Source organism: Castor canadensis, chromosome 7 (assembly GCF_047511655.1).
Source record: "Castor canadensis chromosome 7, mCasCan1.hap1v2, whole genome shotgun sequence".
Classification (NCBI taxonomy): Eukaryota; Metazoa; Chordata; class Mammalia; order Rodentia; family Castoridae; genus Castor; species Castor canadensis.
This window is the reverse complement of record NC_133392.1, coordinates 83,175,885-83,203,672: the sequence shown is the minus strand read 5'-3', so window position 1 is coordinate 83,203,672 and position 27,788 is coordinate 83,175,885.

The following is a 27,788-nucleotide window of genomic DNA, read 5'->3' as shown; positions in this document are numbered from 1 at the left end:
TTCTCCTCAGTTGAATAGGCCTATTTGGAGCAAAAAGTACCTATCTCACCTTTAATCACCTAATTTTCAGGAAGGATTTCTTTCAAAAACTAACTCAATTCTCACAGAGAAACAATGTGCTACTTGCCTCTGCTTCTAACCCAGATGAATTTCCTTCGAAAGATACATGTGTTTCTTCAACTAAGCTAAATTGTTGGATTTGCCACAAATTGAGCCTTTTCCACCTTGAAAACTTTGATTTCCAGGAAGTACTCCTTTCAAAAACAAACTGAGTTCTCAGAGGAAAACAATGTGCTAGATGCAGCAGTGTTTCTTCAACTCAGGTGAATAGGCCAATTTGGAGCAAACACAGCCTATCTCTACCTTGAAACACCAAAGTTGCAGGAAGCAGTCCTTCCCAAAACTGACACAATTCTCATTAGAAAACAATGTGCTAGATGATCCTGCTTCTAACAAGGATGGTTTTCTTTCAAGAGATACATGTGTTTCTTCATCTTAGCTAAGTAGGCCTATTTGGAATGCAATGAGCCTATCTCTAGCTTGAAAACTATGATTGGCAGGATGTATTCCTTTCAAAAACTAACTCAATTCTCAAAGGGAAACAATGCACTAGAAGTTGCAGCTTCCAACACAGATGGTTTTCTTTGCAGGGATACATATGTTTCTTCAACTCACCTGAATAAGCCTACTTAGTGCAAACAGAGACTATCTGAACCTTGAAAGCCCTATGTTGCAGGAATAAATCTTTTCAAAACTATCTCAATTGTCAGAAGAAACAAGATGCTAAATGGTGCAGCTTCTACCATATATGGTTTTCTTTGGGGAGGAACATGTGTTACTTCAACTCAGCTGAATAGGCCTATTTGGAGCAAACCCAGCCTATCTCCACCTTGAATCACCAAAGTTGCAGGGAGCATTCCTTTCCAAAACTGACACAATTCTCACTGGAAAACAATGAGCTAGATGCTCCTGGTTCTAACATGGATGGTTTTCTTTCAAGAGGTATATGTGTTTCTACAACTTAGCTGAGTAGGCCTATTTGAAAGAAAATGAGCCTTTCTATATCTTGAAAATTGTGTTTGGCAGGAAGTCTTCCATTCAAAAACTAACTCAATGCTCACAGGGCAACAAGGTTCTAGATGCTGCAGCTTCTCACCAATATTATTTTGTTTGGAGCGATAAATGTATTTCTTCAACTCAGCTGAATAGGCCTTTTTAGAGAAAAGAGAGCCTATCTCCACCTTGAAACACCTCAGTAGCAGGAAGTATTTCTTTCAAAAAGTAACACAATTCTCACAGGGAAACAATATGCTAGATGCTGCAGCTTCTAACATAAATTGTTTTCTTTGGAGAGACACATGTGTTTCTTCAACTCAGCTGAAAAGGCATATTTGTAGCAAAGAGAGACAATCTCCATCTTGAAATACCTAAGTTGCAGGAAGCATTGCATTCAAAAACTAATTCAATACTCAGAGGGATTCAAGGTTCTGGATGCTGCTGCATCTAATACCGGTGGTTTTCTTTGAGAGATATACGTGTTTCTTCCACTTGGTTGAATAGGCCTATTTGGAACAAAATGAGCTTTTCTCCACTCTGAAAACTAGGATTAGCAGGAAGTAGTCCATTAAAAAACTTAGCCCATTTTCACAGGGAAAGAGGATGCCAGATGCTGCAGCTTCTAACATAGATGGTTTTCTTTGGAGAGATTCATCGCTTTCTTCAACTCAGCTGAATATACCTTAAGGGAGCAAACAGAGTCTATCTCTACCTTGAACCACTTATGTTCCAGGAAGTATTCCTTTAAAAAACTAACCTAATTGTACAGGGAAACAATGTGGTAGAAGCTCCTGTTTGTAAGACAAATGGCTTTCTTTAGAGAGATACATGTGTTTCTTCAAGTTAGCTGAATAGGCCTATTTGGAACAAAAGGAGCCTTTCTCCATCTAGAAAATTCTGATTCTCAGGAAGTATTCCTTTCAAAAACAAATTTCAATTCTTAGAGGGAAACAATGTGCTAGATGCTGCATCTTGTAACATAGATGGTTTTCCTTGGAGAGACAGATGTGCTTCTTCAAAACAGCAGAAAATGCCTATTTGGAGCCAACAAGGTCTCTCCACCTTGAAACACCTAAGTTGCAGGAAGTGTTCCTTTCAAAACTAATTCTCACAGGAAAAGAATGTGCTAGATGCTTCTGCATCTAACAATGAAGGATTTCCTCAAGAGATACATGTGTTTTTTCACCTCACCTGAATAGGCCTATTTGGAGCACAATGACCCTTTCTCCACTTTGAAAACTTTGGTTTGCAGAAACTATTCCTTTCAAACATAACGCAAGTCTCACATGAAAAAAAGTATTCTTTTAAGATATAACTCAATTCCTACAGGGAAACAATGCACAAGATGCTGCAGCTTCTTAAATGGATGGTTTTCTGTGATAGATGCAAGTGTTATTCACTCACCCGAATAGGCCAATTTGGAGCAAACAGAGCCTATATCCACCTTGAAACACCTAAGTTGAAGGAAGTATTCCATAAATACTAATTCAATTCTCACAGAGAAACAATGTGCTAGATGCTACTGCTGCTAATACTAATGGGTTTCATTGAAGAACTACATGTGTTTTTTCTTTTATTGTTTTATTATTCATATGTGCATACAATGCTTGGGTCATTTCTCCCCCCTATGCCCACCCCCTCCCTTACCATCCACTACACCCCCTCCCTCTCTCCCCCACCACCTCAATATCTGGCAGAAACTATTTTCCCTTATCTCTAATTTTGTTGAAGAGAGAATATAAGCAACAATAGGAAGGAGCAAGGGTTTTTGCTAGTTGAGATAAGGATAGCTATACAGGGAGTTGACACACATTTATTTCCTGTGTGTGTGTGTTACTTTCTACATTAATTCTTTTTGATCTAACCTTTTCTCTAGTTCCTGGTCCCCTTTTCCTATTGGCCTCAGTTGCTTTTAAGGTATCTGCTTTAGTTTCTCTGCTCTATAGGCCTATTTGGAACAAGGAGAGCCTATCTCCACCTTGAAAAACCCAAATTGCAGGAAGTATTCCTTTCAGAAACTAACTCCCTTCTCACAAGGAAACAATGTGCTAGAGGCTGCAACATATAACAAGACGGTTTTGTTTGGAGAGATACATATGTTTCTTCAGTCTGCTGAATAGGCCATTTGGAGCAAAGAGAGCCCATCTCCATCTTGACACACCTAAGTTGGAGGAACTCTTTCTTTGAAAACAAAAGTCATCTCACAGGTAAACAATGTACCAGATGCTACTGCTTCTAAGATAAATGTCTTTCTTTTGAGAGAACAATGTGTTTCTTCACCATAGATGAATAGGCCTTTTTGGAAAAAGATGAGCCTTTGTCCACTTAGAAAAATTCTGATTTGCTGGAAGAATTCCTTTCAAAAACTAACTGAATTCTCACAGGGAAACAATGGCAAATGCTGCAGCTTCAAACAGAGATCGTTTTCTGTGGAGAGACACAGCTGTTTCTTAAACTCAGTTGAATAGGCCTATTTAGAGCAAAGAGAGCCTATCTCCACCTTGAAACATCTACATGTATAAAGTATTCCTTTTAAAAGCTAACTCTATTTTTACAGGGAGACAATGTGCTAGGTGCTCTTGCTTCTAACACAGTTGGTTTTCTTTTGAGAGATACCTGTGTTTCTTCACCTTAGATGAATAGGCCTATTTGGAACAAAATGAGCCTTTATCCACCTTGGAAAACATGATTTACAGGAAGTATTCCTTTCAAAATCTAACAAATTGTCATAGGAAACAATGTGCTAGATGCTAGGGGTCCTAACACACATAGGTTTCTTTCGAGAGATAGATGTGTTTCATCAACTCAGCTGTATAGGACTATCTGGAAGAAGGAGAGCCTGTAGCCACCATGGAAAACCGACATAGCAAGATGTGTTCCTTTGAAAAACTAACTCAGTTCTCAAAGGGAGACAATGTGCTAAATGCTTCAGCTTCTAACCTAGATGGTTTTCTTTGGAGAGATACATGTATTTCTTCAACGCAGCAGAATAATAGTATTTCAAACAATATGAGCCTTTTTCCACCTTGAATACAATGATTAGCATGAAGTATTCATTTGAACATTTTACTCAGTTTTTCTTTGAAACAATGTGCAAGGTGCTACTGCTTCTCACACACTGGATTCCTTTTGAGAGATATGTGTGTTTCATGAACTCCTCTATATAGGCCTATTGGGCAAAAGAGAGCCTACCACCACTTTGGAAAACCCAGGTACCAGGAAGTCTTCCTTTCAAAAACAAACTCAATTCTCACTGCAAAGCAATATGCTAGATTCTGCAGCTCTTAACTTTAATGGTTTCTGTCAAGAGATACATGGCTTTTTTCAAGTCAGATGAATATACCTATTGGGAACAAACAGACCCTAACTTCACCTTTGAAAACCTAAGTTGCAGGAAGGATTCCTTCCAAAAACTGACTATATTCTCACAAGGAAACAATGTGCTATATGCTGCAACTTCTAACAGAGACTGTTTTCTTGGAGAGATACATGTGTTTCTTCAATGCAGCTGAATAGTACTACTTGGAACAATATGAGCCTTTTTCCACCTTGAAAACTATGATTAGCATGAAGTATTCCATTTAACAATTAACTCAGTTCTCACTTTGAAAGTATGTATGCAGTGCTACTGCTTCTAACACACTGGATTTCTTTTGAGAGATATATGTGCTTCATGAACTCAACAGTACAGGCGTATTTGGACAAAAGAGAGCCTATCACCACTTTGAAAAACCAACATAGCAGGAGTCTTCCTTTCAAAACAAACTCTATTCTCACTGCAGAACAATGTGCTATATGCTGCAGCTCTTAACATTGATGGTTTCTTTTGGGAGATACATGGGTTTCTTCAAGTCAGATAAATATACATATTGGGAACAAACAGACCCTAACTCCACCTTTAAACCCTAAGTTTCATGAAGGATTCCTTCCAAAAACTAACTAAATTCTCACAAGGAAACAATGTGCTATATGCTGCAGCTTCTAACAGAGATGGTTTTCTTTGGAGAGATGTGTTTCTTCAACTCAGCTGAATAGGCCTATTTGGAATAAAGAGGACCTATCTCCACCTTGAAACACCTAAACTGTAAGAAGTATTCCTTTTCAAAACTCAATTTTAATAGGAAACAATGTGCAAGAGGCTCCTGCTTCTAACACAGATTATTTTCTTTCGTGAGAAAAATGTGTTTCTTCACCTTAGCTGAATAGACCTATTTGGAACAAAATGAGCATTTCTAAATCTTGAAAACTGTAATTTGCATGATGTATTCCTTTCAAAACTTACTCATTACTCACAGGGAAACAATGTTCTAGGTGGTACTTCTTATTTTTTAATTTTTATTGTTTTATTATTCATATGTGCATACAATGCTTGGGTCATTTCTCCCCCCTGCTCCCACTCCCTCCCTTACCACCCACTCCACCCGTCCCTCTGCCCCCCACCACCTCGATGCCTGGCAGAAACTATTTTGCCCTTATCTCTAATTTTGTTGGAGAGAGTATAAGCAATAATAGGAAGGAACAAGGGTTATTGCTGGTTGAGATAAGGATACCTATACAGGGAGTTGACTCACATTAATTTACTGTGCATGTGTGTTACCTTCCTGGTTAATTCTTTTTGATCTATCCTTTTCTCTAGTTCCTGGTTCTCTTCTCCTATTGATCTCAGTTGCTTTTAAGGTACCTGCTTTAGTTTCTCTGCATTGAGGGCAATAAATGCTAGCTAATTTTTTAGGTGTCTTACCTATCCTCACCTCTCTCTTGTGTGCCCTCGCTTTTATCATGTGCTCAAAGTCCAATCCCCGTGTTGTGTTTGCCCTTGATTTAATGTCCGCATATGAGGGAGAACATACGATTTTTGGCCTTCTGGGCCAAGCTAACCTCACTCAGAATGATGTTCTCCAATTCCATACATTTACCAGCAAATGATAACATTTCATTCTTCTTCATGGCTGCATAAAATTCCATTGTGTATAGATACCACATTTTCTTGATCCATTCGTCAGTAGTGGGGTATCTTGGCAGTTTCTCTAACTTGGCTATTGTGAATAGTGCCACAATAAACATGGGTGTGCAAGTGCCTCTGGAGCAACCTGCGTCACAGTCTTTTGGGTATATCCCCAAGAGTTGTACTTCTGGATCGAATGGTAGATTAATGTTTAGTTTTTTAGTAGCCTCCAAATTTTTTTCCAGAGTGCTTGTACTAGTTTACATTCCCACCAACAGTGTAAGAGGGTTTCTTGTTCCCCGCATCCTCACCAATGTTGGTGTTGCTAATGATTGGAATTCTAACAGGGGTGAGGTGGAATCTTAATGTGGTTTTAATTTGCATTTTCTTTATTGCTATAGATGGTGAGCATTTTTTGATGTGTTTTTTGGCCATTTGAATTTCTTCTTTTGAGAAAGTTCTGTTTAGTTCACTTGCCCATTTCTTTATTGGTTCATTAGTTTTAGGAGAATTTAGTTTTTAACTTCCTTACATATTGTGGTTATCAGTCCTTTTTCTGATGTGTAGCTGGCAAATATTTTCCCCCACTCTGTGGGTGTTCTCTTCAGTTTAGAAACCATTTCTCTTGATGAACAGAAGCTTTTTAATTTTATGAAGGCCCATTTATCTATGCTATGTCTTACTTGCTGTGCTGCTGTGGTTCCATTGAGAAAGTCCTTACCTATACCTAATAACTCCAGAGTATTTCCTAGTCTTTCCTGTATCAACTTTAGAGTTTGTTGTCTGATATTAAGATCCTTGATCCATTTTGAGTTAATGTTCGTATAGGGTGATATACATGGATCTAATTTCAGTTTTTAGCAGACTGCTAACCAGTTTTCCCAGTAGTTTTTGTTGAAGAGGCTGCTTTTTCTCCATTGTATATTTTTAGGTCCTTTGTCAAAGACAAGTTGGTTATAGTTGTGTGGCTTCATATCTGGGTTCTCTATTCTGTTCTACTGCTCTTCATGTCTGTTTTTGTGCCGGTACCATGCTGTTTTTATTGTTATTGCTTTGTAATATAGTTTGAAATCAGGTATTGTGATACCTCTAGCATTGTTCTTTTGACTGAGTACTGCTTGGTTATTCATGGCCTCTTGTGTTTCCATATAAATTTACTGGTAGATTTTTCAATTCCTTTAATGAATGCCATTGGAATTTTGATGGGAATTGCATTAAACTTGTAGATTACTTTTGGCAGTATAGACATTTTTACTATGTTGATTCTACCAATCAATGAGCAGGGGAGATCTCTCCACTTTCTATAGTCTTCCTTAATCTCTTTCCTCAGAAGTCTAAAATTTTCTTTGTACAAGCTGTTCACATCTTTTGTTAGGCTTAAACCTAGGTATTTGATTTTTTGAGGCTATTGTAAATGGAATTGTTTTCATACATTCTTTTTCAGTTTGTTCATTATTAGTGTATAGAAATGCTAATGATTTTTCTATGTTGATTTTATATCCTGCTACCTTGCTGTAGCTATTGATGATGTCTAGAAGCTTCTGATTTGAGTGTTTTGGGTATTTAAGGTGTAGGATCATGTCATCTGAAAGTAGGGGTATTTTGCCAGTTTCTTTACCTTTTTCTATTCTTTTTATTCCTTCTATTGTCTAATTGCTCTTTCTAGGAATTCCAGTACTGTGTTGAATAGGAGTGGAGATAGTGGGCATCCTCGTCTGGTTCCTGATTTTAGAGGGAAAGGTTTCAGTTTTTCTCCATTAAGTATAATGCTGGCTGTAGGTTTGTCATATATAGCTTTTATAATGTTGAGGTACTTTCCTTCTATTCCTAGTTTTCTTAGAGCTTTTATCATGAAATGGTGTTGGATCTTATCAAAGGCTTTTTCTGCATCTATTGAGATGATCAAGTGGTTTTTGTCTTTGCTTCTGTTAATGTGGTTTATTATGTTTATTGATTTTCATATGTTGAACCACCCCTGCATCCCTGGGATGAAGCCTACTTGGTTGTGGTGAGTAATGTTTTTGAAGTGTTGTTGAATTCGGTTTGCCATTATTTTGTTGAGGATTTTTGCATCAATGTTCATTAAGGAGATTGGCCTATAGTTTTCCTTTTTGCAGGTGTCTTTGCCTGGTTTTGGGATAAGTATAATACTGGCTTCATAAAATGGCAATATCTTTCTCTAGATTTTGGAAACTTTCCATATTATTTTGTTGAATATATTGCACATTCTCTTTGCTTGCACCTCTTCTCCTTCTTTGATGTCCATGATTCTTATGTTTGGTCTTTTGATGGATTCAGTGAGTTCTTGCATTTTCTTTTCACAGGTCTTGAGGTGTTTAATTAATAGTTCTTTGGTTTTTCCTTTGATTACCATTTCATCTTTGAGTTCTGAGATTCTGTCTTCTGTTTGTTCTATTCTGCTGGATTGGCCTTCCGTTTTGTTTTCCCATTGTGTTTCATTCTTTTTTCTGAGGTTTTCCATATCCTGGGTCGTTTCCTCTTTAACATTGTCTATTTTTGTCTTGAGTTCATTTATCTGTTTATTAATCGTGCTCTCTGTTTCACTTTGGTGTTTATACAGTGCTTCTATGGTTACCTTTATTTCTTCTTTTGCTTTTTCAAATTCTCTATTTTTGTTGTCTTGGAATTTCTTGAGTGTCTCCTGTACATTTTGGTTGACCATATCCAGTATCATCTCTATAAAATTCTCATTGAGTACCTGTAGTATGTCTTCTTTTAAATTATTCTGTGGGCTTCATTGAGTTCTTTGGCATAGTTTATCTTCACTTTGTTGGAGTCTGGATCTGAGTATCTGTTTTCTTCATTTCCCTCTGGTTCCTGTACTCATTTTTTGCTGTGGGGAAACTGATTTCCCTGTTTTTCCTGTTTTCCCACCATTGCCCTTGATAGTGTTATTGTCCCTGTACTGTGTGCAATTAAGCATTTTCTGGCATGTAATAACAGCACTAGTGATATTTAGAATGGAAGGGTGAGAGAGGATGGAAAGCAAAGAAGTTAAAGGAAAAGGGAAAAACAAATAATCAAGTAGAATAAAAAAAAGAAACAAACAAAAGAAGTTTCAAAGATATAAACAGGGAGAGACAGTGTACTAATCAACTGTGAGCTGAAAAGGAATTAGAGAGACAGAGAGAGGATTGAAAATAAAAAATGAGAGTAAAGAGAAGCATAAAAAAAAGTAAATGAAAGAAAAAATATATATAAAATAAAATAAAATAAAACATAAAGACCTCCAAGTTCAAATGCAATGAAATTTCAGTCTTAATAATTTTGGTGTTTTTCCCTCAGCCAGCAATCCTGGAGATGGTGCCTCAGATGTTGTTCTGTTTTTGTCTCATCAAAGTGGAGACATAAAGTGGAACAAAACTGCACACACACACACAAAAAAAACCCACGAAGTGTCCCAAGTTCAAATATAATACAGTTTCAGTAAGTTTTTCAGCATGGAGGTGTAGTTCAGTTGTTTTCTCATCAAAGGTAGGGAGAGGGAAAAAAAAGAGTCTGAGACTGGTCTGTGAATGGCTATCTGATCTGTGGCTGTGGCTTGCCTTCCAGCTGCTGTCAGCCTGCTGTTGCTGGAGGTGTTACTTATGCAGATCTCAGGAGTGAGCTTAACACTCACCTGGCCCTGCAGGCTTTGTTTATTCAGAGTCCTGTGCGTGAGCTGCTGCTACAACCTTTCCCCTTTCCAAGCACACTGGGGGAGGTGACACTGCACCTGCTTTCTCTGGCCTGTGTGTTTATTTACAGTTCATGAGGGTAGTGGGTCTTCCCCCATCTCCTGTCGAGTTTTCCTCCCACCACCACTTTTACAAGCTTTCCTGCCCCTGATTGCTGGGCAGTGCTGCTTCTCCTGCTGGCCAGCGTGTTTGTTTACAGCTCACGTAGGAGGTGGGTCTTCCCCCCTCTCCTGTGGAGTTGTCCTCCCTTAGCCACTCTCACAACTTTCCCACTCCTGGTTGCTGGGCGCATGCCCCTGCTCCTGCTGGAGCCTCTCCAGACAGTCCTGGCTTGTTTATTTACAGTTCCGGGAATGATTCCCTTCCCCCCCACTTTGGAGCTCAGTGCGCCCCATCCTCTTTGAAATGTGTCTTTATTGTTCTTATTGCTTATTATTCAGTTTGTCTTTTTTCCCAGGGTGGGGCTTGGTCTGTCCAGGGGTCAATGCTGATCTGGCCCAGGGTTATCTGTGGAAGTACCATGTACCGCTTAGCTCACCTTGTCTGCATCTTCCCAAGGCATCTGGGCCCAGGGGCCCTCCTGGTTTCTCCATGTAACGTGAAGTGGAGATTCTCTGTGCAGGCTGGAGGTGTGGAGGGGTCAAAGTTTTGCCTCTTCTTGGTGGCTTTGCCTGCAAGGTGTGTCTCCAGTGTTTCTCCAAGATTTCACTGTACGAGGAACGTTTTCTGCTTCCTCCCTCTAGGTGCCATATTGGAATCCTCTGATAGTACTACTTCTAACACACATGAGTTTCTTTTGAGAGATAAATGAGTTTCTTCAACTCAGAAGAATAGGACTTTCTGCAAAAAAGAGAGCCTATCTCCACCTTGAAAAACCCACCTTTAAGGAAGTATCTCATTCTAAAACTAACTCCATTCTCACAATGAAATAATGTGCTAGATGCTGCAGCTTCTAACATACATGGTTATCTTTGAGTCTCATTTTTTTCCAAATAGGGCTATTACATAAATTGAAGAAACAAAGGTATCTCTCAAAAGAACACCATTTGTCATAGAAGCAGGAGCATCAAGCACATTGTTTTGCTGTGAGAATTGAGTTAGTCTGTGAAAGAAATCCTTCCTGCAACTTAGGTATTTCAAGGAGAGATAGCCTGTGTTTTCTCCAAACAGTTATAATCAGCAGAGTTGAAGGAACCCATGCTCCTGCTCTGAGATGCTCCTGCTTCTATCACAGTTGTTTTCTTTCCAGGACGTACTCCTTTCAAAAACTAACCCTATTCTCACAGGGAAACAGTGTGCTAGATTCTGCAGCATCTAACATAGATGGGTATCTTTGGAGAGAGCCATGTGTTTCTTCAAGTCAGCCGAACAGCCCTATTTGTAGCAAACAGAGGCTATATCCACTTTAAAACTCGTAAGTTTCAGGAAGTATTCTTTTAGCAAAGTACCTCAGTTCTCACAGGGAATTAATTTTCTAGGTGCTTCTGCTTTTAATACAAATCGGTCTCTTTCGAGAAATACATGTGTTTCTTCCACTTAGGTGAATAGGCATATTTGGAAGAAATGACCCTTTCTCCACCTTGAAAACTATGATTTGCAGGAAGTATTCTTTCATACACTAATTCAATTCTCACAGGAAAAAAATGTGCCAGATGCTACTGCTTCTAACACATGGATTTCTTTCAAGATACATGTGTTTCTTCAACATACCTCAATAGACCTATTTGGAGGGAAAAGAGGCTATCAACACGTTGAAACATTGAAATTGTAGGACATATTCCATTCAAACACTATGCAATTTTCACAGGGAATCAATGTGCTAGATGCTCCTGCTTCTAAGACAGATGGTTTTCTTCAAGAGATTCATTTGTTTCTTCATTTTAGCAGAAGAGGCCTATTTGAAGCAAAACGAGCCTTCCTCTACTTGAGAACTATGATTTGCAAGAAGTATTCTTTTCAATAAGTAACTCAATTTTCCCAGGTAAACAATGTGCTACAGTGGCATTTTCTAACAGAGATTGTTTTCTTTGGAGAGATGCATGTGTTTCTTCAACTCAGCTGAATAGGCTTATGTTGAGCAATAAGACCCTATCACCACCTGGAAACACCTAAGTTGTGAAAAGAATTCCTTTTGAAAAGTAACTCAATTCTCACAGGGGAACAATGTGCTGGAGGCTACTGCTTTTAACACAGATGTTTTTCTTTTCTAGATGCAAGTGTTTTTTCAACTCAGCAAAATATGCCTATTTGGAAGAAATGGAGCCTTTCAACCCCTACTAAATTCATATTTGCAGGAAGTATTCCTTTCAAAAGCTAACTCAATTCTCATGGAAAACAAGGTGCTGCATGCTGGAACTCCTAACATAGATGGAATTCTGGAGAGATACCTATGTTTCTCAAATCAGCTGAATAGACCTATTTGTAGCCAACAGACCTACCTCCACCTTGAAACACCTAAGTTGCAGTAAGTATGCCTTTCAAAAATTAATTCAATTTTCAAGGGAGTCAGTGTGCTACCTTCTACACTTCTAAGAGAAATGGGTTTCTGTCAAGAGATATATGCACTTCATCAACTTAGCTGAATGGACCAATTTGGAGCCAAAAGAGCCATTCTCTTCCTTGAAAATTCTGATTTGGAGGAACTATTCCTTACAGAAACTAACTCAATTCTCACAAGGATACAGTGTCATAGATACTACTGCTGGTAACAGTCCTGGGTTTCTTTTGAGAGATATATATGTTTCTTCAACTTAGCTGAATAGACCTATTAGGAGCAAACAGACCACCTCCACCTTGAAACACCTATGTTGCAGGAAGTATTCCATTCCAAAACTAACTCAAGTATCAGAGGGAAAGAATGTGCTAGATGCTCCTGCTTCTAACACAGATGGCTCTCTTCAAGAGATTCCTTTGTTTCTTCAAATTAGCTGAATAGGCCTGTTGAGATCAGAATGAGTCTTTCTCCACTTTGAAAACTATGATTTGCAGGATGTATTCCTTTCAGGAAAACTCAATTCTCACAGGGAAGAAATGTGCTAGATGCTAATGCTCTGACACACATGGTATTCTTTGAAGAGATACATGTGTTTCATCATCTCAGCTGAATAGGGCTATTTGGAGCAAAGAGATCCTATCTCCACTTTGAAAAACCCAATTTGCAGGCAGTATTCCTCTCAAAAACTAACTCAGTTCTCACAGGGAAAGAATGTGCTAGATGATCCTACTTCTAACACAGATGGTTGTCTTTCTTGAGATTCATGTGTTTCTTCTTCTTAGCTGAATAGGCCTATTTGGCACAAACAGAGCCTATCTCCACAATGAAACACATAAGTTGTATGAAGTATTCCTTTCTAAAACTACTCAATGCTCTCAGAGAAACAATGTGCTAGGTGCGCCTGCTTTTAACACAGATGGTTGTCTTTTGAGAGATACATGTGTTTCTTTATCTCATCAAATATGTCTATTTGGAGCAAAATGATCCTTTCTGCACCTCAAAATTCGATTTGCAGATAGTATTCCTTTCAAATACTAACTCAGTTCTCACAAGGAAACAATGTGTTAGATGCTCATGCCACAAACACAAATGTGTTCCTTTCGAGGTCTTATGTGTTTCAGCAACTCAGCTGAACATACTTGGAACAAAGAGAGCATTCTCCACCTCAGGCAACCCACATAACAGGAACTAATCGTTTCAAAAACTAACTCAGAAGTTACAGTGAAACAATGTTCTAGATGTTGCAGCTTCTAACATAGATGGTTTTCTTTGCAGGGATACATGTGTTTGTTCAACTCACCTGAGTATAGCTATTTGGAGTAAAGAGAGATTATCTCCAACTTTTCAAACCTCAGTTGCAGAGAGTATTCCTTTTCAAAACAAACACAATTCTCACTGGAAAACAATGTGCTAGATGCTCATGCTTATCACATGGATGGTTCTTTCAAGAGATATATGTGTTTCTTTAACTTAGTCAGATTGGCCATTTGGAAGAAAATGAGGCTTTATTAACCTACAGCAGTAAGCTTTGCAGGAAGTACTCCTATCAAATACAAACTCCATTCTCACAGGAAACCATGTGTAAGATGCTGCAGCTTCTAAAATAGACGGTTTTTTTGGAGAGACACATGTGTTTCTTCAACCAAGCTGAAAAGGCGTATTTGGAGCAAAGAGTGACAATCTCCATCTTGAAATACCTTAGTTGAAGGAAGCATTGCATTCAAAAACTAACTCAGTACTCACAGGGAATCAATCTTCTGGATGCTCCTTCATCTAATACTGGTAGTTTTCTTTGAGAGATACACGCGTTTCTTCAACTTGGTTGAATAGGCCTATTTGGAACAAAACGAGCTTTTCTCCAATTTGAAAAGTATGATTTACAAGAAGCATACCTTTCAAAAACTAACTCAGTTCTCACAGGGAAAGAAGATGCTACATCTTGCAGCTTCTAACATAGATGGTTTTCTTTGGAGAGATACATGGGTTTCTTCAATTCAGCTGAATATACCTTAAGGGAGCAAACAGAGTATATCTCCACTTTGAAACATCTAAGTTCCAGGAAGTATTCCTTTAAAAAACTAACCAAATTCTACAGGGAAACAATGTGGTAGAAGCTCCTGGCTCTAAGATGATTGTTTTCTTTCGAGAGATACATGTGTTTCTTCCAGTTAGCTGAATAGTCTTCTTTGGAACAAAATGAGCCTTTCTCCACCTAGAAAATTCTGATTAGCAGGAAGCATTCCTTTCAAAAACAAATTCCATTATCACAGGGACACAATGTGCTAAATGCTGCATCTTGTAACAAAGATGGTTTTCTTTGGAGAGACAGATGTGTTTCTTCAACTCAGCAGAAAATCTCTTGTTGGAGATAACAGGGTCTATCTCCACTTTGAAACATCTAAGTTGCAGGAAGTGTTCCTTTCAAAACTAACTCAATTCTCACAGGAAAAGAATGTTCTAGAGGCTCCTGCATCTAACAATGAAGGATTTCCTCAAGAGATACATGTGTTTTGTAAACTCACCTGAAAAGGCCTATTTAGAGCACAATGAGATTTTGTCCACCTTGAAAACTTTGGCTTGCAGGAACTATTCCTTTCAAAACATAATGCAAGTCTAACATGGAAAAAAGATGCTAAATGTCCTGCTTCTATCATAGATGGTTTTCTTTGGAGTGATACATGTGTTTCCTCCCCTCAGTTGAATAGGCATATTTGGAGCAAAAAGTGCCTATCTCCACCTCAAATCACCTAATTTTCAGAAAGTATTCCTTTCAAAACCTAACACAATTCTCAAGAGGAAACAATGTTATAGAAGCTGCAGCTTCCAACATAGATGGTTCTCTTTGCAGGGAAACGTGTTCCTTCAACTCACCTGAATAGGCCTTCTTCATGCAAACAGGGCCTATCTGCACCTTCAATCACCTACGTTGCTGGAAATAATACTTTCAAAAACTACCTCAATTGTCACAAGAATCAAGGTGCTAAATGCTGCAGCTTGTAGTATACATGAGTTTCTTGAGGAGGAACATGTGTAACTTCCACTCAGCTGAATAGGCCTATTTGAAGCAAATACAGCCTATCTCCACCTTGAAATACCAAGATTGCAGGAAGCATTCCTTTCAAAAACTGACACAATTCTCACTTGAAAACAATGTGCAAGATGTTCATGCTTCTAAATCGAATGGTTTCCTTTCAGGAGATACATGTGTTTCTTCAACTTAGCTGACTAGGCCTATTTGGAACAAAATGAGCCTTTCTACATCTTGTTAATTGTGTTTTGCAGGGAGTATTCTGTTCAAAAACTAACTCAATTATCACAGAGAAACAATGTGCTAGATGCTGCAGTTTGTAACATAGATTGTTTTCTTTGGAGAGACACATGTGTTTCTTTAGCTCAGCTGATAAGGCATATTTGTAACAAAGACAGACAATCTCCATCTTGAAATATCTTAGTTGGATGAAGTGTTGCATCCAAAAACTAACTCAATACTAACAGGGAATCAATGTTCTGGATGCTCCTGTGTCAAATACAGTTTTCTTTGAGAGATACACGTGTTTCTTAAACTTGGCTGATTAGGCCTACTTGGAACAAAATGAACTTTACTCAACTTTGAAAACTAGGATTTGCATAAAGTATTCTTGTCAAAAACTATCTCAGTTTCACAGGAAAAGAAAGTGCTAGATGCTGCAGCTTCTAACATAGATGGTTTTCTTTGGAGAGATACATGGATTTCTTCAACTCAGTTGAATATAACTTAAGGGAGCAAACAGAGTCTATCTCCACCTTGAGCCACTTCAGTTCCAGGAAGAACTCCTTTAAAAAACTAACTGAATTCTACAAGGAAAGATGCTCCTGGTCTTAAGACAGATGGTTTTCTTTCAAGAGATACATGTGTTTCTTCAAGTTACCTGAATAGGCCTATTTGGAAAAAAATGACCCTTTCTCCACTTAGAAAATTCTGATTAGCATGAAGTATTCCTTTCAAAACCATATTAAATTCTCACAGGGAAACAATGTGCTAGATGCTGCATCTTGTAAAATAGTGGTTTTGTTTGGAGAGACAAATGTGTTTCTTCAACTCAGCGGAAAATGCCTATTTGGAGCCAACGGGGTCTCTCTCCACCTTGAAAAACCTAAGTTGCAGGAAGTGTTCCTTTCAAAACTAATCTAATTCTCACAGGAAAAGAATGTGCTAGATGTTCCTGCCTCTAACAATGAAGGATTTCCTCAAGAGGTACATGTGTTTCATTACCTCACCTGAATAGGCCTCTTTGGAGCACAATGAGCCTTTCTCCACTTTGAAAACTTTTCTTTGCAAGAACTATTCCTTTCAAAACAACACAAATCTCAGATGAAAAAAAAAGGTGCTAGATGCTCCTGCTTCTAACACAGATGGTTTTCTTTCGAGGGATACATGTGTTCCTTCTACATAGCTGAATAGGTCTATTTGCAACAAAAAGAGACTTTCTCCACCTTGAAAACTATGTTTTGCAGTAAGTATTCCTCTCAAAACTAACTCAATTTTCAGAAGGAGACAATACACCACATGTTGCAGCTTCTATCATAGATGGTTTTCTTTGGAGTGATCCATGTGTTTCCTCCCCTCAGTTGAATAAGCCTATTTGGAGCAAAAAGGGCCTATTTCCACCTAGAATCACCTAATTTTCAGGAATGATTTCTTTCAAAAACTAACTCAATTCTCACAGAGAAACAATGTGCTACTTGCCTCTGCTTCTAACACAGATGGATTTCCTTCGAGAGGTACATGTTTTTCTTCAACTAAGCTGCATTGGTGGATTTGCTACAAAATGAGCCTTTTCCACCTTGAAAACATTGATTTTCAGGAAGTACTCCTTTTAAAGACGAACTGAGTTCCCCCAGGAAAACAATGTGCTAGATGCAGAAGCTTCTTTCATAAATGTTTTTCTTTGCAGATGTACATGTATTTCTTCAACTCAGCTGAATTGCCCTAATGGAGCAAACACAGCCTACCTCCCCCTTGAACCACCTAAGATTCAGGAAGTATTCCTTTCCAAAACTAACACAGTTCTCACAGGAAAACAGTGTGCTTCTAACATGCATGGTTTGTTTTGAGAGACACATTTGTTTCTTCAACTTACCTGAATAGGCATATTTGGAAAAAGGTGAGCCTTGTCTATTTTGAAGATTGAGATTTTCAGGGTGCATTCCTTTCAAAAATTAACTGAGTTCTCACAGGGACACATTGTGCTAGATGTTGCAGCTTCTAACATAGATGGATTTCTTTGGGGAGGAACATGTGTTATTTCAACTCAGCTAAAAAGGCCTATATTGGCAAACACAGCCTATCTCCACCTTGAAACACCAAAGCTGCAGGGAGCATTCCTTTCCAAAACTAACACAATTCTCACTGGAAACAATGTGCTAGAAGCAGCTACTTCTAACGCGGATTGTTTTCTTTCAAGAGATATATTGGTTTCTTCAACTTAGCTGAGTAGGCCTATTTGGAACAAAAGGAGCCTTTCTACATCTTGAAAACTGTGTTTTGCAGGAAGTATTCCGTTCAAAAATTAACTCAAGTCTCACAAGGAAACAATGTGGTAGATGCTCCTGTGTCTAATATACATGGCTTTCTTTCAAGAGACACATGGGTTTCTTCAACTCAGCTGAATAGGCCTATTTAGAGTAAGCACAGGCTATCTCCTCCTTGAAACACCTAAGCTGTAGGAAGTATTCCTTTCAAAAACTAACTGAATTCTCACAGGGACACACTGTGCTAGATGTAGCAGCTTCTAACATAGATGGGTTTCTTTGGAGAGATACATGTGTATCTTCAACTCAGCTGAATAGGCCTATTTAGAGTAAGCACAGTTTGTCTCGACCTTGAAACAGCTAAGTTGCAGGAAGTATTCCTTTCAAAAAATAATTCAAGTCTCCCAGGGAAACAATGTGCTAAATGCACCTGCTTACAACACAGATGGTTTCCTTTGGAGAGATACATGTATTACATCACCTTAGGGGAATAGGTCCATTTGCAACAAAATGATCCTTTCTCTACCTTGAAAACTATGATTTGCAGGAAGTATTCCTTTCAAAAAGTAACTCAGGTCTCACAAGGAAACAATGTGGTAGATGCTCTATGTCTAACACAGATGGTTTTCATTCGAGATATGCGTGTGTTTTGTCAACTCACCTGAACAGGCCTATTTGCAACAAAATGAGACTTTCTCCACCTTGAAAAGTATGATTGGCTGCAGTTTTCCTCCCATAAACTATCTCATGTCTCACTGGGAAAGAATGTGCTTGAGCTCTTGCTTCTAACAAGGGTGGTTTTCTTTCAAGCAATGCATGTGTTTCTTCAACTTACATGAAGAGGCCCATTTGGAACACAATGAGCCTATCTCCAGCTTGAAAACTATGATTGCCAGGATGTATTCCTTTCAAAAACTAACTCAAGTTCTCAACGGGAAACAATGTGCTAGAGCTACAGCTTCCAACATAGATGGTTTTCTTTGCAGGGATACATGTGTTTCTTCAACTCACCTTAATAGCCCTATTGAGAGAAAAGAGCACCTATCTCCCCCTTGAAACACCTCCGTTGCAGGAAGAATTTCTTTCAAAAACTAACACAGTTCTCACAGGGAAACAATGTGCTACATGCTGCAGTTCTAACATAGATTGTTTTCTTTGGAGACACACATGTATTTCTTCAACTCAGCAGAAAAGACGTATTTGGAGCAAAGAGAGAAAATCTTCATCTTGAAATACCTTAGTTGCAGGAAGCATTGCATTCAAAAACTAACTCAATACTCACAGGGAATTAATGTTCTAGATGCTCCTGAAACTAATGCTGATGGTTTTCTTTTTGAGATACACGTGTTTCTTCCACTTCGCTGAATAGGCATATTTGGAGCAAAATGAACTTTTCTCCAATTTGAAAACTATGATTTGCAAGAAGCATACCTTTCAAATACTAACTCAATTCTCACAGGGAAAGAAGATGCTACATCCTGCACTTTCTAACATAAATGTTGTTCTTTGGAGCCATACATGTGTTTCTTCAACTCTGCGGAATATACCTTAAGGGAGCAAACAGAGTCTGTCTCCACCTTGAACCCCCCTAAGTTCCAGGAAGTATTCCTTTAAAAAGCTAACCAAATTGTACAGGGAAACAATATGGTAGAAGCCCCTGGTTCTAAGACAGATTGTTTTCTTTAGAGAAATACATATGTTTCTTCAAGATAGCTGAATAGGCCTTTGTGGAACAAAATGAGCATTTCTCCACCTAGAGAATTCTGATTCCCAGGAAGTATTCCTTTCAAAAGCAAATTCAATTCGCATAGGAAAACAATGTGCTAGATAATGCATCTTGCAACATAGATGGTTTTCTTTGGAGAGACAGATGTGTTTCTTGAACTCAGCAGAAAATGCCTAGTTGGATCCAATGGGGTCTATCTCCACCTTAAAACACCTAAGTTATAGGAAGTGTTCCTTTCAAAACTAACTCAAGTCTCACAGGAAAAGAATGTGCTAGATGCAACTGCATCTAACGAGGAAGGATTTCCTCAAGAGGTACATGTTTTTTGTCACCTCCACTGAATAGGCCACTTAGGAGCACAATGAGCCTTTCTCCACTTTGAAAACTTTCGTTTGCAGGAGCTATTGCATTCAAAACATAATGCAAGTCTCACCTGGAAAAAAGGTGCTAGATGTTCCTGTCTCTAGCACAGATGGTTTTCTTTTGAGGGATACATGTGTTCTTTCAACTTAGCTGAGTAGACCTATTTGCAACAAAATGAGCCTTTCTCCACCTTGAAAACTATGATTTGCAGGAAGTATTCCTTTCAAAACTAACCCAATTCTCAGAAGGAGAAAACATGCTAGATGCTGCAGTTTCTATCATAGATGGTTTTCTTTGGAGTGATCCATGTGTTTCCTCCCCTCAGTTGAATAGGCTTATTTGGAGCAAAATGTGCCTATATCCACCTTGAATCACCTAATTTTCAGGAAGGATTTCTTTCAAAAACTAACTCAATTCTCACAGAGAAACAATGTGCTACTTGCCTCTGCCTCTAACACAGATGGATTTCCTTCCAGAGATACATGTGTTTCCACAACTAAGCTGAATTGGTGGATTTGCAACAAAATGACCTTTCCACCTTGAAAACTTCAATTTGCAGGAAGTACTCCTTTCAAAAACTAACCGAGATCTCCCAGGAAGACAATGTGGTAGACCCAGAAGCTTCTTTCATAGATGTTATTCTTTGGAGAGATACATGTGTTTCTTCAACTCAGGTGAACAGGCCTATTTGAACCAAACAGAGCTTATTGCCAACTTGAAAGTCCTTGGTTGCAGGAAATATTCTTATCCAAAACTAACATAATTCTCCCAGGCAAACAATGTGCTAGATGCTCCTGCTTCAAACACGGATGGTTTTCTTTCGAGAAATACCTGTCTTTCTTCAACGTAGCTGAATAGGGCAATTTGGAATAAAATGAGCCTTTTCGACTTTGCAAACTGTGATGTGCAGAATTACTCATTTCAAAAACGAATTCAACATTCAGAGGGAAACAATGTTCTAGATGCTACAGCTTCTAGCATACATGCTTTTCTTTGTAGAGGTACATGTATTTCTTCAACTCAGCTGAATAGCTGTAAGGACCAAACACAGCCTATCTCACCCTTGAAAAACCTAAGATTCAGGAAGTATTCCTTTGCAAAACTAACACAGTTCTCACAGGAAAAGAGTGAGCTTCTAACATGGATGGTTTTCTTTGGAGAGATACATGTGTTTATTCAACTTAGCTGAATAGGTGTATTTGGAACAAAGTGAGTGCCCTCTACTTTGAAAATTGAGATTTGCAGGGTGCATTCCTTTCAAAAACTAACTGAATTCTCAGAGGGACGCACTGGGCTAGATGTTTTAGCTTCTAACATAGATGGATTTCTTTGGAGAGATACATGTGTATCTTCAACTCAGCTGAATAGGCCTAATTAGAGTATGCACAGGCTATCTCCATCTTGAAACACCTAAGTTTTAGTAAGTATTCCTTTCAGAACTAACTCAAGTCACAGGGAAAGAATGTGCTAAATGCACCTGCATCTAACACAGATGGTTTCCTTTTGAAAGATACATGTGTTACTTCATCTTAGGGGAATAGGCCCATTTGGAACAAAAGGATTGTTTCTTCACCTTGAAAACTATGATTTGCAGGAACCATTCCTTTCAAAAAGTAACTCAAGGAAACAATGTGGTATTTGCTCCTACATCTAACACAGACGGTTTTCCTTCAAGATATACATGTGTTTCATCAACTCACCAGAACAGGCCTATTTGCAACAAAAGGAGACTTTCTCCACCTTGAAAAGTATGATATGCTGCAGTTTTCCTTCCAAAAACTAACACATTTCTCACAGGGAAAGAATGGGCTTTAGCTCCTGCTTCTAACACAGGTGGTTTTCTTTCAAGCACTGCATGTGTTTGTTCAACTTACCTGAATAGGCCTATTTGGAACACAATGAGCCTATGTCCAGCTTGAAAACTATGATTGCCAGGATGTATTCCTTTCAAAAACTGTCTCAATTCTCAAAGGGAAACAATGCTAGAAGCTTCAGCTTCCAAGATAGATGGTTTTCTTTGCAGGGATACATGTGTTTCCTCAACTCATCTGAATAGGCCTACTGAGAGAAAAGAGCACCTATCTCCTCCTTGAAACACCTCTGTTGCAGGAAGAAATTCTTCCAAAAACTAACGCAGTTCTCACAGGGAAACAATGTGCTACATGCTGCAGTTCTAACATAGATTGTTTTCTTAGGAGACACAAATGTATTTCTTCAACTCAGCTGAAAAGGCGTATTTGGAGCAAAGAGAGACAATCTCCATCTTGAAATACCTTAGTTGCAGGAAGCATTGCATTCAAAAACTAACTCAATACTCACAGGGAATTAATGTTCTAGATGCTCCTCATCTAATGCTGATGGTTTTCTTTTTGAGATACACGTGTTTCTTCCACTTCGCTGAATAGGCATATTTGGAGCAAAATGAACTTTTCTCCAATTTGAAAACTATGATTTGCAAGAAGCATACCTTTTAAATACTAACTCAATTCTCACAGGAAAGAAGATGCTACATCCTGCACTTTCTAACATAGATGTTGTTCTTTGGAGACATACACGTGTTTCTTGAACTCCGGGGAATATACCTTAAGGGAGCAAACAGAGTCTGTCTCCACCTTGAACCACCTAAGTACCAGGAATTATTCCTTTAAAAAACTAAGCGAATTCTATAGGGAAACAATGTGGTAGAAGCTCCTGGTTCTAAGACAGATTGTTTTCTTTAGAGGACACATGAGTTTCTTCAAGTTAGCTGAATAGGTCTATTTGGAACAAAATGAGCCTTTCGCCATCTACAAAATTCTGATTCGCAGGAAGCATTCCTTTCAAAAGCATATTCAATTCTCAAAGGGAAACAATGTGCTAGATGCTGCGTCTTGTAACATAGAAGGTTGTCTTTGGAGAGATAGATGTGTTTCTTGAACTCAGCAGAAAATGCCTAGTTGGAGCCAACAGGGTTTATCTCCACCTTGAAACAACTAAGTTTCAGGAATAATTCCTTTCCAAACAAACTCAACTCTCTCAGGAAAAGAGTGTGCTAGATGCTCCTGCATCTAATGACAAAGGATTTACTTGAGAGATACACGTGTTTCATCACCTCCACTGAAGAGGCCTTATTGCAGCACAATGGGCCTTTCTCCACTTTGAAAATTTTGGTTTGCAGGAACTATTCCATGCAAAACATAACACAAGTCTCACCTGGAAAAAAGGTGCTAGATGCTCCTGCCTCTAACACAGATGGTTTTCTTTTGAGGGATACATGTGTTCCTTCAACTTAGATGAATAGGCCTATTTGCAACAAAATGAACCTTTCTCCACCTTGAAAACTATGGTTTGCAGGAAGTTTTCCTTTCAAAACTAACTCAGTTCTCAGAGGGAGACAATGTGATAGAAGCTGCAGCATCTATCATAGATGGTTTTCTTAGGAGTGATACATGTGTTTCCTCCTCTCTGTTGAATAGGCTTATTTGCAGCAAAAATTGCCTATCTCCACCTTGAATGAGCTAATTTTCAGGAAGGATTTCTTTCAAAAACTAACTCAATTCTCACAAAGAAACAATGTGCTTCTTGCCTGTGCTTCTAACACAGATGGATTTCCTTCCAGAGATACATGTGTTTCTCCAACTAAGCTGAATTGGTGGATTTGCAACAAAATGAGACTTTTTCACCTTGAAAACTTTGAGTAACAGGAAGTACTCCTTTCAAAAACTAACTGAAATCTCCAAGGAAAACAATGTGCTAGATGTGGAAGCTGCTTTCATAGATGTTTTTCTTTGGAGAGATACATGTGTTTCTTCAAATCAGGTGAATAGGCCTTTTTGGAGCAAACAGAGCCTATTGCCAACTTGATAGTTCGGGGTTGCAGGAAGTATTCTTTTCCAAAACTCACTCAATTCTCCCAGGAAAACAATGTGCTAGATGCTCCTGCTTCAAACATGGATGGCTTTTTTTCAAGAAATAGCTGTGTTTCTACAACTTAGCCAAATAGGGCAATTTAGAAAAAAAAGAGTCTTTTTGACCTTGAAAACTATGATTTGCAGGAATAACTCATTTCAAAAACGAATTCAACTCTCAAAGGGAAACAATGTGCAAGATGCTACAGATTCTAGCATACATGCTTTTCTTTGTAGAGGTACATGTATTTCTTCAACTCAGCTGAATAGCCCGAATGCAGCAAACGCAGCCTATCTAAATCCTTGAAACACCTAAGACTCAAGAAGTATTCCTATCCAGAGCTAACAGAGTTCTCACAGGAAAACAGTGTGCTTCTAACATGGATGGTTTTTTTTGAGAGATACATGTGTTTCTTCAACTCACCTGAATAGGCCTACTAAGTGCAAACGGAGACTATCTGCACCGTGAAACACCTACATTGCAGGAAAGAATCCTTTCAAAAGTAAACTCAATTATCACAAGACACAAGGTGCTAAATGGTGCAGCTTCTAGCATACATGGTTTTCTTTGGCGAGGAACATGTGTTACTTCAACTCAGCTGAATAGGCCTATTTGGAGCAAACGCACAGTATCTCCCCCTTGAAACACCTAAGATTCAGGAAGTATTCCTTTCCAAAACTAACACAATTCTCACAGGAAAACAGTGTGCTTCTAACATGGATGGTTTTCTTTTGAGAGATACATGTGTTTCTTCAACTTAGCTGAATAGATGTAGTTGGAACAAGGTGACCAAACTCTACTTTGAAAATTGAGATTTGCAGGGTGCATTCCTTTCAAAAACTAAATGAATTCTCACAGGGACACACTGTGCTAGATGTGGCAGCTTCTAACATAGATGGATTTCTTTGGAGAGATACATATGTATCTTCAACTCAGCTGAAAATCCCATGTAGAGTAAGTCCAGCTATCTCCTCCTTGAAACAGGTAAGATGTAGGAAGTATTTCTTTCAAAGAATAACTCAAGTCTCACATGCTAAATGCACCTGCTTCCAACACAGATGGTTTCCTTTTGAGAGATACATGTGCTACTTCACCTTAGGGGAATAGGCCCATTTGGGACAAAATGATCCTTTCTCCACCTTGAAAATGATGATTTGCAGGAAGTATTCCTTTCAAAAGTTACTCCAATAACAATAAAAAGAGCATGGTATTGGCACAAAAACAGATATTCAGACCAGTGGAACAGAATAGAGGACCCAGATATGAAGCCACACAACTATAACCAACTTGTCTTTGACAAAGGAGCTAAAAATATATGATGGAGAAATAGCAGCCTCTTCAACAAAAACTGCTGGGAAAACTGGTTAGCAGTCTGCAAAAAACTGAAACTAGATCCATGTATATCACCCTATACCAATATTAACTCAAAATGGATCAAGGATCTTAATATCAGATTCCAAACTCTAAAGTTGACACAGGAAAGAGTAGGAAATACTCTGGAGTTAGTAGATATAGGTAAGAACCTTGTCAATGAAATCCCAGCAGCACAGCAACTAAGAGATAGCATAGATAAATGGGACCTCATAGAGCTAAAAAGCTTCTGTTCATCAAAAGAAATGGTCTCTAAACTGAAGAGAACACCCACAGAGTGGGAGAAAATATTTGCCAACTATACATCAGACAAAGGACTGTTAACCAGAATATATATGGAACTTAAAAAACTAAATTCTCCCAAAATGAATGAACCAATAAAGAAATGGGCAAGTGAACTAAACAGAACTTTCTCAAAAGAAGAAATTCAAATGGCCAAAAAACACATGAAAAAATGCTCACCATCTCTAGCAATAAAGGAAATGCAAATTAAAATCACCCTAAGATTTCACCTCACCCCTGTTAGAATAGCCATCATTAGCAACAACACCAACAACAGGTGTTGTTGAGGATGTGTGGAAAAAGGAACCCTCTTACACTGTTGGTGGGAATGTAAACTAGTACAACCACTCTGGAAAAAAATTTGGAGGTTACTCAAAATGCTAAACATTGATCTACCATTTGATCCAGCAATACCACTCTTGGGGATATACCCAAAGACTGTGACACAGGTTACTCCAGAGGCACCTGCACACCCATGTTTATTATAGCACTATTCACAATAGCCAAGTTATGGAAACAGCCAAGATGCCCCACCACCAATGAATGGATTAAGAAAATGTGGTATCTATACACAATGGAATTTTATGCAGCCATGAAGAAGAACGAAATGTTATCATTCGCTGGTAAATGGATGGAATTGGAGAACATCATTCTGAGTGAGGTTAGCCTGGCCCAAAAGACCAAAAATCATATGTTCTCCCTCATATGTGGACATTAGATCAAGGGCAAACACAACAATGGGATTCGACTTTGAGCACATGATAAAAGTGAGAGCACACAAGGGAGGGCTGAAGATAGGTAAGACACCTAAAAAGTTAGCTAGCATTTGTTGTCCTTAATGCAGAGAAAGTAAAGCAGATACCTTAAAAGCAACTGAGGCCAATAGGAAAAGGGGACCAGGAACTAGAGAAAAGGTTAGATCAAAAAGAATTAACATAGAAGGTAACACACATGCACAGTAAATTAATGTGAGTTAATTCCCTGTATAGCTATCCTTATCTCAACCAGCAAAAACCCTTGATCCTTCTTATTATGGCTTATACTCTCTCTACAACAAAATTAGAAATAAGGGCAAAATAGTTTCTGCTGGGTATTGAGGGTGTGGAGGGGAGAGGGAGGGGGTGGAGTGGGTGGTAAGGGAGGGGGCGGGGGCAGGGGGGAGAAATGACCCAAGCCTTATATGCACATATGAATAATAAAATTAAAAAAAGTTACTCAGGTCTCACAAAGAAACAATGGGGTAGTTGCTCCTGTGTCTAACACAGATGTTTTTCTTTCGAGATATACATGTGTTTCATCAACTCACCTGAACAGGCCTATTTGCAACAAAATGAGACTTTCTCCACCTTGAAAAGTACGATTTGCAGCAGTTTTCCTTCCAAAAACTCTCTCAAGACTCACTGGATACAATGTGATTAAAGCTCCTGCTTCTAATATAGGTGGTTTTCTTTGTATCAGTTCATGTGTTTCTTCATCTTACCTGAATTGGCTTATTTGGAAGACAATGAGCCTATCTCCACCTTGAAAACTATGAGAGGCAGGATGTATTACTTTCAAAAACTAAATCAATTCTCAAAGGGAAACAATGTGCGAGAAGCTGCAGCTTCCAACATAGATGGTTTTCTTTGCAGGGATACATGTGTTTCTTCAACTCACCTGAATAGGCCTACTTAGTGCAAACAGAGACTATCTGAACCTTGAAACATCTACGGTGCAGGAAATAATCCTTTCAAAAACTAACTCAATTGTCACAAGAACAAGTTGCTAAATGCTGCAGTTTCTAGTATACATGGTTTTCCTTGGGGAGGAGCATGTGTTACTTCAACACAGCTGAATAGGCCTATTTGGAGCAAACACAGCCTATCTCCACCTTGAAACACCAAAGCTGCAGGGAGCATTCCTTTCCAAAACTGAGACAATTCTCACTGGAAACAATGTGCTAGATGCTCCTGCTTCTAACACGGATGGTTTTCTTTCAAGAGATACAAGGGTTTCTTCATCTTAGCTGAGTAGGCTTATTTCGAACAAAATGAGCCTTTCTACATCTCGAAAATTCTGTTTTGCAGGAAGTATTCTGTTCAAAAATTAACTCAATTCTCACTGGGCAATAAGGTGTAGATGCTACAGCTTCTCACTAATATTATTTTGTTTGGAGAGATACATGTGTTTCTTCAACTCAGCTGAATAGGCCTATTTAGAGAAAAGAGCACCTATCTCCCCCTTGAAACACCTCAGTTGTGGGAAGAATTTCTTTGAAAAACTAACACCATTCTCACAGGGAAACAATGTGCTACATGCTGCATTTTCTAACACAGATTGTTTTTGTTGAAGAGACACATGTGTTTCTTCAACTCAGCTGAAAAGGCACACTTGGAGCAAGAGAGACAATCTCCATCTTGAAATACCTTTGTTGCAGGAAGCATTGCATTCAAACACTAACTCAATACTCACAGG